General features: G+C 34.7%; 1 long non-coding RNA gene across 1 annotated transcript; it reads left to right on the top strand.

Annotated features, from left to right (window-relative positions):
* The first annotated feature begins 6,683 nt into the window (after positions 1 to 6,683).
* On the top strand, positions 6,684 to 8,686 carry LOC148783111 (uncharacterized). Its single transcript, XR_016049196.1, has 2 exons — positions 6,684 to 7,055; positions 7,517 to 8,686. It is a non-coding gene; the product is annotated as an uncharacterized LOC148783111 (long non-coding RNA).
* Positions 8,687 to 15,224: the final 6,538 nt, after the last annotated feature.

The following is a 15,224-nucleotide window of genomic DNA, read 5'->3' as shown; positions in this document are numbered from 1 at the left end:
TCTTTCTTCTTTCCCACAAGACCCACAGTCCACGTACGCACTCACGGCTCGAGCTTCGTCCCTCTTTCTTGCGCTTTCTCCCAGCTCGAGTTCTCACCCTCTTCCTTTTGGAAAGATTTTTTGGCTTGAGTCTTACCCTCTCTCTCTTATACTGTCTCTTTGAATCCATGGTCTTATCTCTTTCTGTGAAACACCTTTCAATTTCTTCGGCTTAGCCCAAGCCACTTAAAAACAATGTTACCACCACTTAAAAGCAGCACGTAACTCCACTTCTCTTTATTATTAGCTAGGGAAAAGATGAGATTAGTCCACAAGCTCATATGAATATATGAGTCCAATGTTTTAGATTGTAATTTGGGCTGATCTAACGATCACGGATGTCCGATAGTGTTTGAATTTTAGTTTTTTTTTTATAAATCCAAATCAATTGAAATTTTACGTGTGTGTTCATCAAAAATAAGTGAATCTTTGAAAAATATCAAAACAATATTTTATATGAAATAAAATGATCAAAATACCCTTGAAAAGTTTTGGGGGTATTTTGATCATTTTATTTTCATGAATAAATTTTTTTATATTTTTATTAGGTGTGCCTTGATGAGAAGAACACACATTTAAAATTTCAAGTGATTTGGATTTGTAGAAAAAATAATAAATTTTAAATACTATCGGACATCCGTGATCGTTAGATCGGCCCAGATTCAATTTGGGCCGGTGGGCTCATATGCTCATATGAGCTAGTGGGTTAATCCCATATTTTCCCTTTTAGCTAATATGTAAGCACTGCCCAAAAGCAAAAAAAAAAAATTGATAGCTCCGGCAGTGGAACAAGCGCTTCGGCACTATGTAGGTGCGCTCCGGCAATAGAACGTTCTGGAGTTACAGTGCTCTGACACTGTGTATGTGCGCTCTGGCAGTGGATCAAGCGCTCTGGCACTGCGTGCACTCCCGCAGTGGAACACTCTGGAGTCACAATGCTCTGGCCCTATGTAAGTGCAGTCCGATAGTGGAGCACTTTGGAATTGCAGCTCTCCAGCACTGTGTAAGCGCGGTCAGGCACTGGAACGCTCTGGAGTCTTACGGCTCCGGCAATATGTAAATGCGGTTCGGCAATGGACGATGCACAAGTGCGCTCCGACAGTGGAACACTCTGTAGTTACATCGCTCTGACATTGTGTATGTGTGCTCCAACAGTGGATTAAGCACTTTGGCTTTGTGTAAGTGTGCTCCGACAGTGGAACACTCTGGAGTCACAGTGCTTTGGCACTGTGTAAGTGCGTTCCGGCAATGGAGCACTCTGGAATCACAACGCTTCGGTATTGTGTAAGTGCGGTCCGGTAGTGGAACACTCTAGAGTCTTAGGGCTCCAGCACTATGTAAGTATGGTCTGGCAGTGGATGATGCGTTTCAGTACTGTGTAAGTGTGCTTCGACAGCGGAACACTTTGGAGTCACAACGCTCCGACACTGTGTATGTGTGCTCCAGCAGTGGATCAAGCGCTTCGGCACTGCGATGGTTCACTCTGGCAATGTGTACCGAAAGTTAACGTGAAATCTAGCCAAATTGATTTTTGTGTATGAGAAAGGCATTTCCATCTAAAAAAAATGAACTTTTTTTTCTTAGGGGCATTTGAATAAAAAGTTTGTGTTTTAGAAAAAAGTGAGAGAAAAAATTAAACTGGGAGCAAATTGCATAGAAAGTGTAATATTGAGGGTTTTTTTTGTAGGGATGCATAGAAAGTTGCGGTAGCCATAGTATTTTTGTGGGCTGCGACTGCATTCATTGTGTCATTTACTTTTGTCAGATTGCTCAGAGGCATGTAACAGCTACGTGCGGGCGGTTCGGAAACCTGTTGTTATTATAATCAATGATCATAGGTCGGCTAGTTTGGCTACTAGGTTGAGGAGGTTACACCCTACAATTTTGGGGTGGATTTTAGAGGTGCCTTTACGTTTACAGTATAAGGTTGATGTAATTTTTTCTTTCAATCATGCCAGTCTCTTTTATGCAACTGTTTCCATGTGCTCAATATTTGGCTGCCTAGCTGCATAGTTTCATGAGGATGCCCAGTAGCTTACGTCAATTTCATAAAGATGCTTCCAATAATCGTTAAAGGATGAAGTTTTTATAAGGCCCAAACTTTATGAGCACAAAATAAAGCGTCACATTAAATTTTTGTCTAGAAAGCATTTTTTGGTAATGAAAATCTCCATGATGGCTCTAAAATCAATTTCTAACCCCCACAATGAAATTTGAAACTTAAAAAATGATATAATTCTTGAGAATATATAAACACTTATTTTTAAGGCGAATGGATGGCCTAGATAATTTTTCACAATACCATAATGTTCGAGTGGAGATATCAAAGTAAAGATTTTCCAATGCATGAATCATAATTTTCGATTAGTTATAAGGTAAGGCTTTACTTATTTTGATAGGGCTGCAGCCCTATCAAACCATTTTCCTATATGAAAAGATCATGCAATATCAATCGCGAATCTATATTATATCACAATTTACTTTTAGTGTAATGGGGTCACAATCACTCTTAGCCATTGTATGTGACATCCAATATATTCAAGTGTATCACAACATTTATGAAATTTCATTTTTTACTCTATACCCGCTCAATGATATATTCTTAACCACATGAATTTACATCTAATAGTCAATAATGATTGTGACATATTTGTACCAAAAGTAAATAGTCATTTCATATACATTTTTATACCAATAACGATGTTTAGCTATAATTATTGTACTAACAATTTTCATGTGGGCATATGGAATAACACGTAACGTCAAGAAAATAAATGTAAACTGCATTTCGTTTTTATTGATAATTTTGAAACAAAAATTTTGGTCGCATGATTTGTATGAAAATTTGTATTCAATATATAAATTTGTATTCATATATTGTTCTGTCAAAAAAAAATTTATATTCATGCATGCTATTTGCCTCTTAGTTATAAATCACCCGTTTCTCATATAGCCATTGACTTACCAATTACATAGAAACCATATACATGGGATTTCTAAGTTAGAGAGAGTGCATACCAACGGATTATCATTGAGGGGATTCTCTTAATGTGAGCAAATGGTGTCGTCTCTTGAACCTTTTGGCAATGGATGCACATTCGGGATCACGTTACCATTTCTTTGGGCAACCGTGAGATCTTGTTCTTTCATGTTCATCAGGACTGCTGATGCTCTTGCGAGAGGACTTACAAGATCTGAAATAAGTGTTCAAGGACTTACAAGATCTGAACTATATTTTGAGCTTTAAACTTAATAGTTGGTATTCGAAATTAATTTTAAAGCCGTCATGGAGATTTCTGATGCCTTTCTGAGGAGTCGAAGAGTTGAGTTTATTTTTATAAAGCCTAGGCCTTATAGAATCTGCATCTTTCTTCTAGACATACTCGATAGTTTCCGACTCATGTCCCCACCCTAGCACCTGACAACATGGCGCATTTCTGGTTGTTTATACTAGGCGTGGTTGTTTGCTCCGGGCCCACCCATTTTTCAAGGTATCGAAGGGGCTCTCTTCTCCTTATCCAACTTGGTGAATGCCCATAGAATTAATATCCAATCAATTTATTTAGGGAGGACTTTAGATGTGGCTTGCCACATGAAAAACAAATGTGATGTCATTTTTTAGACATTTATGAATGGATGGTTTGGATTGTTCTGTCGTGATGTCATATCAAAATGCTCTTTGATTTTTATTTTTCTACTGTAAAATATTTTTGAGTGAAATTTGAGGCTTCTCCTCACCTTATTGTATTGCACCTAGCAAAATATAATAAAAATATTTTTGATAAAAATAAATAATCAGAAAGTCCTTGAAAGTTTTAGTGCATTCTAGCAATTTTTTATCATCAAAAATATTTTTTATTTATTTTTATCATTTGTGCGCCTATTAGATTTGTGCATACCCCAAAATTTAATGCAAAATGTTTCTTAAAATAAATAATAACAAATATGTTGAGTTGTTGGATCAAGATCTGAGGCTCAAAAGCTAACTTGTAAAATTGTGATGGAAGCCATCTCAATGATCCTTCTGATCGGATGCCTACGAATGGAGGCCACATATAATTTACTTTGGGGTTGGCACTAATATTAAAATAATTAAAAAAATATGATTTTTTTAAAGATAAATATAAGATAAGTATAGACCCTTTCTTACAGGGGATTGTCTACAAGGAGACCATTTATTGTTTGTTTGTACATAGAGGTCACAACATAAATATAATGCTGCAAGGAAAAACATTTGACACCACACCTTAAATGTTGAGAATCTAGCAACCATAAGCATCATTGGTTCATGATGTGAACGGAGTAGGACGACCACATAGGTTCCTATGTGAATCAGCAAGGACCACTGTATAATACTAAAGCAAAAAGTTTATATATAAAGTTACAACCTTACTTGTAGAAGCAAGTTTACACTATTTTATTTGAACAGTGTAGATTTAATATTGAAAAATTGTTGGATTTGAACTCTTGGATGCCCACAAAGGGAAAGAAGAGAGCTACAGTTTTGAGCGCAAAATTATCAAGAAATTGAGAGTAAAAAGGATTTTTTTTTAAATACCTTTTGAGTTTTAACAAACGAGGGTGGCCTAAAGTGTAAAAACGGTGTTGCAAGAAAGCAATATAAGCGTCGTGTTGTAAGGTGAAGCAGTTGAATACTGCAACTTAGATGGCGAGAACCTAGTAAACGGAAGCATCACTGGTTCATGCCGTGAAACAAGTAGCATAAACCATGTAGAATCCCATATGAATCAGTAAGGACAGCCATTGAATACCAAAGGAAAAAGTTTACATAAAGTTGTAATCTTAATTGAGAGTAAGATTTCAATAATCTATGCCATTCATTTTATTTGGATGGTGTAAAAATTCATATTATCTTAAAAGACATACAACTTTTTGATATTATCTTAAGGCCCTATTTGATAATTTAGAAAACAATTATCCTGGAGATTCTATGAGAAATTGGAAGCTGAGAACCTTTGATAGGTAACCTGTTTATGAAAACCACAGAAAGCTCAAGCAAGAGCTTGGGCAAAGAGAGATTGAGAGGGGAGAGAGATCATGAGGTTAGAAAAATAAAATATGAGAGAGGGGAGACTCACAATTTCCCCATTTTTCAAAGAAATCTACAGGGCACCTACAGTTTTTCTTAAAATTGGGGACAATCGTGAAAATGCAGATCCCCGTATTTCCATGATTTTTCCCATTCTCAAACATGGAAATATGCTACGTCAGAAATCAGGCTGTTTTCTCCTATTTTCTCAATTACCAAACAACATTTAAAAGAAGTGTAAAATTCTATATTGTGTAATTAAAATGAATGGTGTAGAATATTGCAACTTTACTTCTACAAATAAAGTTAGAGCATATACAAATACAAGTGGCACCCAATACTAAATACTCTTAAGTAGTACCATGGGAAACTGTGAAAAAACTTCCTCCATGGAGCAATATTTGTCCTTTTTTTATACCGCAAAAAATCCCCGCTGGAGAAGTTAAATGGACTGAATTTCATTTTTATTTTGCCTTGAATGATCCCGGAATGGTCCTCCACGTATCCTCCATTCTCACATGCAGCACCTACCAGTGAGAAAAAGACTCCAGAGGACTCCATTGAGTTTTGAGAGTGAGTCCGGAGAAAGATGAGGTACAGGACACAGATCTCTCGCATCAAAGGTTGTCTTCCTCTGTAACGACCTTACTTTCTTTAATGCCAAAAGATTTCCTTGGGTAAAATACATGTTAGGAATACTTTTTAGATCTCAAATTTTGCAGCTCATAGAATAATCCTAGCAAACAACATTTCAAAAGTAAACTCTCAGTGTACTAGAAAAAAATTGATGCCTCGTGATTGAATAGAGAGGGCTGAATCTGAGCATCACGATACTCAAAATTTTCTTTCAAAAACAATCATCTACTAATTTTTATTTGGTTCCCAAATTTTTAGACAACCTAGGTGTTTTGACCAAGGCAAGTTACCTGTAGGGCTCTTGCGTGCTTACCAACCTCACAAAATAGCCTCTTCAAATAAAAATAAAAATAAGAACATAAAAAAAAAACATTACATAAAAGTCTTGTTTTATTTTTAGAATTAAAGGTAGTCCTTTATGTTTCATATTTTATAATTAAGTCTCATTTCTTGAAAGCATATAATTTTTGTAATTTTTTTTTTTTTTTCGTACATTGGATTGTACTCAGGTTTATTATATTGATACTTCTCACCATCATATATTTAAAAAAAACATTTAAAAATAAGTCAATAATTAATAAAATTATTGAAATACCCTTAAGATTGTAGTTGGCCATTAATTATTTTTTTTTTTAAAAATATTTTTGCAGCAATATAACAATGAAATGTACGAATATATCAAATTTGAGCTCAATCCGCTGAATAGAAAAAGGAAAGTATAGAATGAGACCATTTATCTTTGGTACGATGTGGTCACATTAATATTGACCATTAAATGTAAAATTGGGTGGCTGCAATGATTTTATTGATCAAGCTTAAACTTCAAAAGAAATAATCTCGAACTCTGTGACACATCCAAACGATCAAATTTCACATCAAATGGTTGTACGGAATTGTGACCACCTTGTATCAACCGTAAAAGATCTCATTGTATATAATCCCATAAAAATAAACAACCATCCAATCAAAAGAAAGCCCGAAGACAACTACTTGCCATTGGATACCCACCACTTACCAACCTACCTGTAATTGAGGCACACAAAATTCCGGCCATTTTTGCCGGGATGAGTGATTTTTCCACCGAGCTCCACCAGCCATTGGTGGAGGTGCTGGAGGCAGTGTTACAAAGTATACTGTGTGATGAGAGGATGGGGTTGAGCGAACGCATAAGGGTCGCTACTGAAGTCGAGATGCGGCTATTGTGGCGGTTAGCGGCACCAGCGGTGGCGCTATGGCAACTCAAATATTTTCAGGGCACCTTGCCAACTTGGAGCTGGCTGCAGCTTCGCTTGGCAACACTGGGATCCAGGTCTTCGCATACGGCCTCCTGGTAAGCCAAACAAAACACTAAAACTAGAGAGTGAGAGAGAGATGACATGATGGAATTCTGGAACTTTTTTAATACCCGGTAGGAATGCTCAACTGTGTCAGGTTGACCCGACCTGGATCTGGATCCAACATGGGCAATTCAGGTCGGATACGGTTGGGTCTTTGTCGATCCGACCCATCACGATATATACGCAAGCAGCATTTTAAAGAACGCCGAGTCGAACCGGACTGGCCCGGTTCGACTCAGAAATCGCGAAAAAGGACCGGATCGGTGAAAAAATCGGAAATCGTCCGGTTCTAGAGAGAACCGGACGATTCCGCACAGTGAGTCGCCGATTCACTGTGCGGAATCGGCGAGTCCGTGAAGAACATGGGTTGCATAGTGTTCTTCACGGATTCTTTGAAATTTGTCATTTTTTGATCATTTTTCTTGTTTTTTTTGGCATGTGATCTGATTTGCAGGCTGTAAACAGCTTTATTCAGTTTTTTCAAGGATTAAATGGTGGACAAATTTGTTGTTTTTGGATCACGAAAAATTCGGTGTTTAGGGTTTTCGCCTTTTCTGAAATTTCATGCCAAATAGAGCATGAATCTTTCAAAATTTGTATGCATTTTGATCTTAAAGCTGTGAATCAAAACCTTTTGTTACTAATTTGTGATAATCGTTGAGAAAAACAGAGTTTTTTGGAGATTGAAGGCTTCGGTTCACAAAATCAGGTAAGAACTTTGGGTTTTTTTTTTTTTTCGCCATTTGATTTATTTCACGGCATATTTTGAACATAATGGGTTTAATAATTAGGGTTTTTAATCTTTATTGTGTCTAGTATGATTTAAAATTTTCAATTTTACGTAATCTGGTCAATTACAGCAAGAAATTTGATATGAACACTGAGATATCTGCGGAACCAAATTCCGCTGTTTTTTTTTTTTTTTTTCGGCGTTTTGATTTTGTTTTCATGATATATTAGAAATAATGTATTAGAAATTTAGGGTTTTGATTCCTTATATTGTTGTTTATCAGAAAATATACTCAATTGGATGTAATTTATTCACTTAGAGGTGAATTTTTGAGTTAAAATCGCTTATGTAAAACGACTCTGTGAAGAACAGAATTTTTTTTTTTTTTTTTTTTTTTGTAGCCCATGATAGAATTTTTTGTAATCCATGATCGAATTTTTTGTAATCTATGATCGAAATGTTTGTTTTTTTTTCTTGTAATCCATGATCGAATTTTATTTTTTATTTTTTCTTTTTGTAACCCATGATATAATTTTTTGTAATCCATGATCGAATGTTTTGTAATCCATGATCGAAATGTTTGTTTTTTTTTTGTAATCCATGATCGAATTTTTTGTTTTTTGTTTTTTATGTAACCCATGATAGAGTTTTTTGTAATCCATGATTGAATTTTTTGTTATCCATGATGTAATTGTGTTTTTCTTTTTTTGTAATCCACGATCGAATTTTTTGTTTTTTTTTGCTTTTTTTTGTTTTTTTTTTTTGTAATCCATGATCGAATTTTATGTAATCCATGATCGAATTTTTTGTAATCCATGAGTAATCCATGATAGAATTTTCTGTAATCCATGATCGACTTTTTTGTAATCCATGATCGAAATGTTTGTTTTTTTTACTTGTAATCCATGATCGAATTTTTTTTTTTTTTTGTAACCCATGATTGAATTTTTTGTAATCCATGATCGAATTGTTTTTTTCTGTTCTTGTAATCCACGATCGAATTTTTTGTTTTTTTATGTTTTTTTTTTTTTTTGTAATCCATGATCGAATTTTATGTAATCCATGATCGAATTTTATGGAATCTATGATCGAATTTTATGTAATCCATGATCGAATTTTTTGTAATCCATGATCGAATTTTTTGTAATCCATGATCGAATTTTTTGTTTTTTTTTTTTTTTTTTTGTAACCCATGATTGAATTTTTTGTAATCCATGATCGAATTCTTTTTCTTTGTTCTTGTAATCCACGATAGAATTTTTTGTTTGTTTATGTTTTTTTTTTTTTTTGTAATCCATGATCGAATTTGGGAACACAACAAAACACTAACACTCAGGGATTTGGGAATAGTCAGACGCCCGCTAATATCGATGATTCGTTTTTAGATCGAATCAATGAATTGTCAAACGAATTCAATCAATGGCACCAGCGTGACCAAGAAGAACAACAATGGCGTCTATCATTTTATTTTTAGATCGTATGTTACTAATTTTATGCTTTATTGTAGTCCATGTATGTTGATATACTTATTCCATGATAATTCTATGTTTATCCTTTTGTGTGATGTAAATTAAATGTTGAATGGCGGTTTATGCAGGGAAAGAACATATCAATATTCGCATATTCATTCAAAAACATGAAAATTCTTAATGGAGTACCCTCATTTCTTATTGAATTCCTAAAAAACAATATTTATAATGAATTTTAATAATTTTTTCGGATTTTTTTGAAGCTTTATTCTGACCGATTCACCCGATTCCCGATCCGGATCGCCGATTCGCCTATCCGAATCGGTTTTTTGAAAGCCCGATCGCGGTCACCGATCCGGTTTTTAAACCATTGTATGCAAGTAATATATATAGTTATATATTAAATATATATTTTTAAATAGAATATATTGGTTTTTTTAGTTTTTATTTATTGACCTGGACCGACACAATCCCTTGGGTGAAGACTAGGCCTAACTAAAACCTATTTGGGTTTGGTCCATGTGGGTTTGACCCAATCCTGACCCGACTAAAATGAAGGCGAAGATATTGGGTTCTAATTTTGCAAGAAAATTCGTTATACCAGATATTAATCAGATGCCGCACGTTTAGAAATATCAATCCACTAGTAAACAAATATATGGGATTTATGGTTATGGCCTAGAGCATAATGACAGACTAACATTCATGTAGCTGACTTAATTAGTTGAGAAAAGACTTTGATGATGATAATAACGTTGGGTATATTAATAAATGTAAAAATAACAACCATTATATCCATTGTGGCTTATGTTATATATGACATTTTACGAACATCACTCGGTAGATTGAAAAGTGATTATTTTATTTTCCGATATTCTATTTGCATATGAACGAACGGTTTTGAACAATGTTCCACTACTTGGGTGAGCCAACCCAAACTCGCCTGAGTAACTCGAGCTCCCCACGCCGGTGAGCCCGAGTATCTTGTCTTTGGTGGTCAAGCTCGAGATCTAAAAAATTTCAAAAAAACTAAAAAAGCTAAAAATAAAAAATGTATTTGTAACATGTGTTTTTATGTTTTCTACCATTTTGGCAAAATTGAGAAGTATTTTGGCTATAAATACTTGCTTTTATATTTTTTTCTTTTTATATTATTTTTAAAATAATCAGTATTAAATTATTATTTTTTCAAAATCCCCTTTTTTTCACTACTTTTGTTTAAGTTCAGTTAGATGTATTTTGATTGATTTTACTTTAAATTTTCTTTGAATTTTTTTGGGTTTTTTTTTGTATTATTTTTTTTTAATACTTTTTGGCATGGCTAGGACCCGCCCAACTTGGCCCAGCCCAGGGCTGGGTTCTGGGGCCGAGTCGTGCTTTCCTGCACTGGTCTTGCACCCCAGCTGGTGAGGGTATCTACAATGCTTTTTTGAACCTTGGTTTAATATGGTGTATATGTGATACTCCAAGGTGACATCCATCTCCCCACTAGGAAATATCTTTTAGTCTTTAGGATTATGGATCATCATACAAATGTTTTCTTTTTCGGTAAGTAATAAAATTCATAAACCATGCTATTAAAGGGTTTGTAGTAGTATCAATATTGCTTGCAAGAGTGTAGCCAAATGAATTTCCTTGCTAAGGTGAACAGGATAGTTGAGTTTCATGGGTTCTTTTAATATGTTTATTTATTTGTTTATTTATTTTGCCAGATAGCACAAGTTTCTAGCTATTCTAAGTTAGTTATTGGTGTTGATAACATGTTTTAGCAAAGCTTATTGAGGTTTCCCATTTGGCTTGGGGTATTTTGCTACAATTATTTGTTGAACATAAACTATATTACACTGGACTTCGGCCAATTTTTTTTTTTTTTTGGTAGATTAACGGGGATTACATGCCCCTACCCATTTTGGAAAGAGTCAAGTTTTTAGAGTGTTAGTGAGAGTGGAGGCCGTGACCTTAATTGGATCTCAGGTAGTACTACCACCACGACTCCAGCCCCATTCTCGACACCACCACGACCCTAGCCCTATTCTTATTATGCAACGGTGGAAGGGGTATTGAGCCCACAAATACAAACAAGCCCAATTAGGGTAGTCCCATAACAGGGAAAACTTGATATAAGGTTGCGACCTTAAAATGTGGAACTACGGATGCACCTCAAAATCCATCGGTAAATGTTTTTTTAATGTTGAAAAACCTTTTAATTGATCATCTCGACATCGAGATGCATGACTATGGAAAAAAAGGATTTTGAGTCCCAGAAATGGTGCATCTTATAACACATTATCTAGACCGTCCATTTTCAAGATTTTTATATGTTTAAAGATCTACTTGATTTTAATCATATTTGGAGCTTAAAATTTTATTAATTAGATCTGAAAATAGATTTTGAGATAATCTTAAAAATATTTTACATCAAAATTATATGCTATGATAAAATTTAAAGTTGCAAACCACACCTCCCACAAAATCACCAAAACAACCCTAGAATTCTCTACATTCCAAAAGGAACCCTTACAAAGGAATCCCATTGAAGAAATCCAAATCCTTAGAACGGATTTTTGGCACAAGTTCTAGAATCTAGACCTTGGGGTACCATGGAAGATTACGTAGTTTAGGAACATATATGACGACACTTACGAAACGTACCTGAGTACGACCCTACAATAATAAAGATTTTTGTTGAGACAAGTACGTTAGATTATCATATGGTGCTTTGACTAATCTAGTTTTAACAAAATAAGTTTGAAGTTTCTTCAATGGATAAAATTGATGGTGGACCAATTTTGACTAATTGGATTGATTAATTTTGCCTAATTTGACTGGTTAGATTTGCTAAAAATACGTAGATGGTATACAGTTAATTTTGAAGCAAAACTTTTGTTGCATAACTAGAATGAAATTTTCTATTTATATACTACAATTTTTAAAGATAATATGATGCATGCTATTTGCCCATCTTATACTAGTTGGAAAATGATTGGGTGAAATAAGGGCAAAAGGTAGTACGATTTCAAAAATTGAAGCTTTAATCCCTCTTTGTTTTCGAGCATGCAGGAGCACTATCTCAAAACGATATTTACCCCCTTTCGTAATTATATTGATGTGCATAAGAAGGACAATTTGTCTTCGGGATAAAGGAAAATAAAGAGGTTTTTTTAATATTCTAAAGCTCTATATACCCAAGCTTGCAAACCCACAGTAGACACCAAAGTTTAGAATAGTTTCGAGAGAGAGAGAGAGTGAAAAATAAGAGAGAGTTGAGTTCACTGGTTTTGCTCCATGGAATTATAGAGAATGGTGTATTGTTGAGAGGCTCAAAATGTGTTTTTTAATATCTAACTCGTATAGGTAGGATGACTCTTCGTTTAGAGCACCAAGAAGGAGGCTGCCTGTAGTGGTGGTTATATGCACCACCAAACAGCTGCATGTTACATGTACTTGATGTCTGTTGTTACTAGCCTCCATTTCATTAATGGATAAAAGAATGTTGGATGTCCCACACGCATCAACGGCTAGATGACTGTTGGCTATCTCAAATGAGCTGGGCTTACAAAAGCTATTGAGCCATGAACCCGACCCATACTAGGGTGAGGGACACCTCTCGAGCCGATGCGAGAGTATGAAGTGTGCCATCAAGTGCCTTCGTACGCGCGTGTGTGCATCGCATTTTTCGCGTGCTCCACACATGTACCATCTTTTTTCACATTTTACTGAGACTATAAGGCATGTGAATGCCTACTCCTAAATACCAGCTCATTTTACTCTCTCATCTTCAACGTAGAACTCAAACCCACAACTTTCTCTCTACAAACATAACTTACCAAAAAACCACAAAATCATATTGTTGTTTTGAAATACGCACAAGTATTTTTCAAACAAAAAAAACTAACAATACCAAGTTTATAAATCACCCATTTCTAACATACGCCATGGACATACCAATTACATATAAATCATCTCCTCTACGAAGCGTCCCGATTAATCAATAGATAAATTCTTTTTGTTTTACTTTTTGAACTGTAGTCAGTATATAAAGTTCGAGAACGAAATACACAGTACTTCCAATTAATACAATACTTCCAATACATAGATAGATGTATCTTTAAACATAGCCGATAGTTTTCCAAGCTCACGTATGTGCCACAATATCGTCCCTATCACCACACTGGTACCTCGCAACTATAGAATTAAGGGAAAAGGTGACATTTTTTATTCTATTCCCACATTTAACTTATATATCTAAAAAAAATCCACATACTCATGATCCTCTTCCCCCCTATCCATCTCTACCTACCAAACCAGTCAACTCTCGTTCCCTTTTCATTCAATAAAGAGAGAGAGAGAGGACTTGGAAAATGCAAATAGAAAAAATGAAGAAGAGGCAGACAAAGAATAAGCATAGAGGATGAAAAAAAGACGGGTCAAATGGGAGCTTAGAGAGAGAGATGAGAGAGGGGAGAGTGGTTGGGTGGAGAGAGATAGAGAGATTTTAGAATTAAACGTGAGAATAGAATAAAAATAAAATTACAACAGTAATTTAAATAATAAAAATGTAGTATCTTATTATCAAAAGTTTGAAGAGTTTTGCACATACCCAAGGATGAAAGTTTGCTAAAGAAGGCAACCGTCCTTTTCCTAGAGTTAATATCCAACTAATTTATCTAAGAAAAACTTTACATATGGCTTGTCGCATGTAAATGAAATATGACATCATTTTTCAACTGTGTTTTGAATGGGCAATTTTGAGCAAAATTTGAGGCGTCCCCTGACTGAACATTGCGTGTAGCAAAAATAAACAGAAAAACAGCCCTTGAAAATTTTAGGGTTCTCTAGTCGTTTTGTACTTTTAAAAATATTTGTATTTTTATTTTTATCATGCATGCCCCTATTAGATTTGTGCATGTCTTGAAAATCAAGGTAAAATCGCTATAAAAAATGAAAGAGAATAGTTTGAGAAGTTGAAACAAGATCTGACGCTCACGAGCTAACTTGTAAAATCGTAGGCAAAGCCATCTTAGTCATCGTTCACATCGGACGACTAAGAGCGGGTACACATATAATCTTCATGGGGGTGGCGCCACACGTAAAGTTTTCGGTTACTATTTCACTAGGAACTGCTTCTTTTTTATTTTTTATTTTTATAATATTAAAATAATTAAAATTATATTAAGGACATGGTTTACATGAGTCCCTGGACTCGTATGTAGAAATGTACCCCCCTTAATAATACATTTTAAAATAAATTTTGACCTTGATTTTTAAGGAATATATAATCCTTAACACATATTATTAATGTGAAAAAAATAAAAAATAAAAAGTAGAATTGTATTTTATGTGATCCATTAATTTTGCCATTTCTTTGGACGGACCATCACTCACATCCATCTTTAGATGAATGGTTTATGCCTTGGGGACACAAATGTAGAGATACGTCCCTTGACATATAAACTATTTTAGGAAAATATCCCTGTGTCTCTTATTTTTTAGTTTTATATCTCAATAAACCTAAAGATTAAAAATATATCTCTTAACCCCCCGACTAAATTTATTCACTTTTAGCTACTTTTTTTGTCCCAACCAATATAAAAAAGACACGTTCATTCTAAATCATTCATCTCTTTATATAAAATATTCCTCCCAAATTTCTCTCTCTAACATTCACCCTCTTTGTCTCTCTAAAAACCCAATCCCCTCTCCCCCCTCTCTCTCTCTCTCCACCATGCATTTTCGGTCAAGGAATCCTAATCATTATAAATGATTTAAGGGAAAATCACATGAAGAGAGAGAAATAATGGTGTTTGAAAATGATATGTCTTATTTATATTTGTTTGGGGCAAAAAAACAGGTTTGAAGGGAATAAAGCTAGTTTGGGGATTAAAAGATACAAAACTTAAAATTTTTATGACCCATGATATGTTTTGAAACTTTGAATCTATTGAGATATAGAATTTAAAAAT

This window comes from Amborella trichopoda, chromosome 2 (genome assembly GCF_054954075.1).
Source record: "Amborella trichopoda isolate Santa Cruz 75 chromosome 2, AtrichopodaSantaCruz75HAP2 v2.0, whole genome shotgun sequence".
Classification (NCBI taxonomy): domain Eukaryota; kingdom Viridiplantae; phylum Streptophyta; class Magnoliopsida; order Amborellales; family Amborellaceae; genus Amborella; species Amborella trichopoda.
Note: the sequence above shows the minus strand (reverse complement) of the source record. Positions and strands in the feature narration are given on the sequence as shown.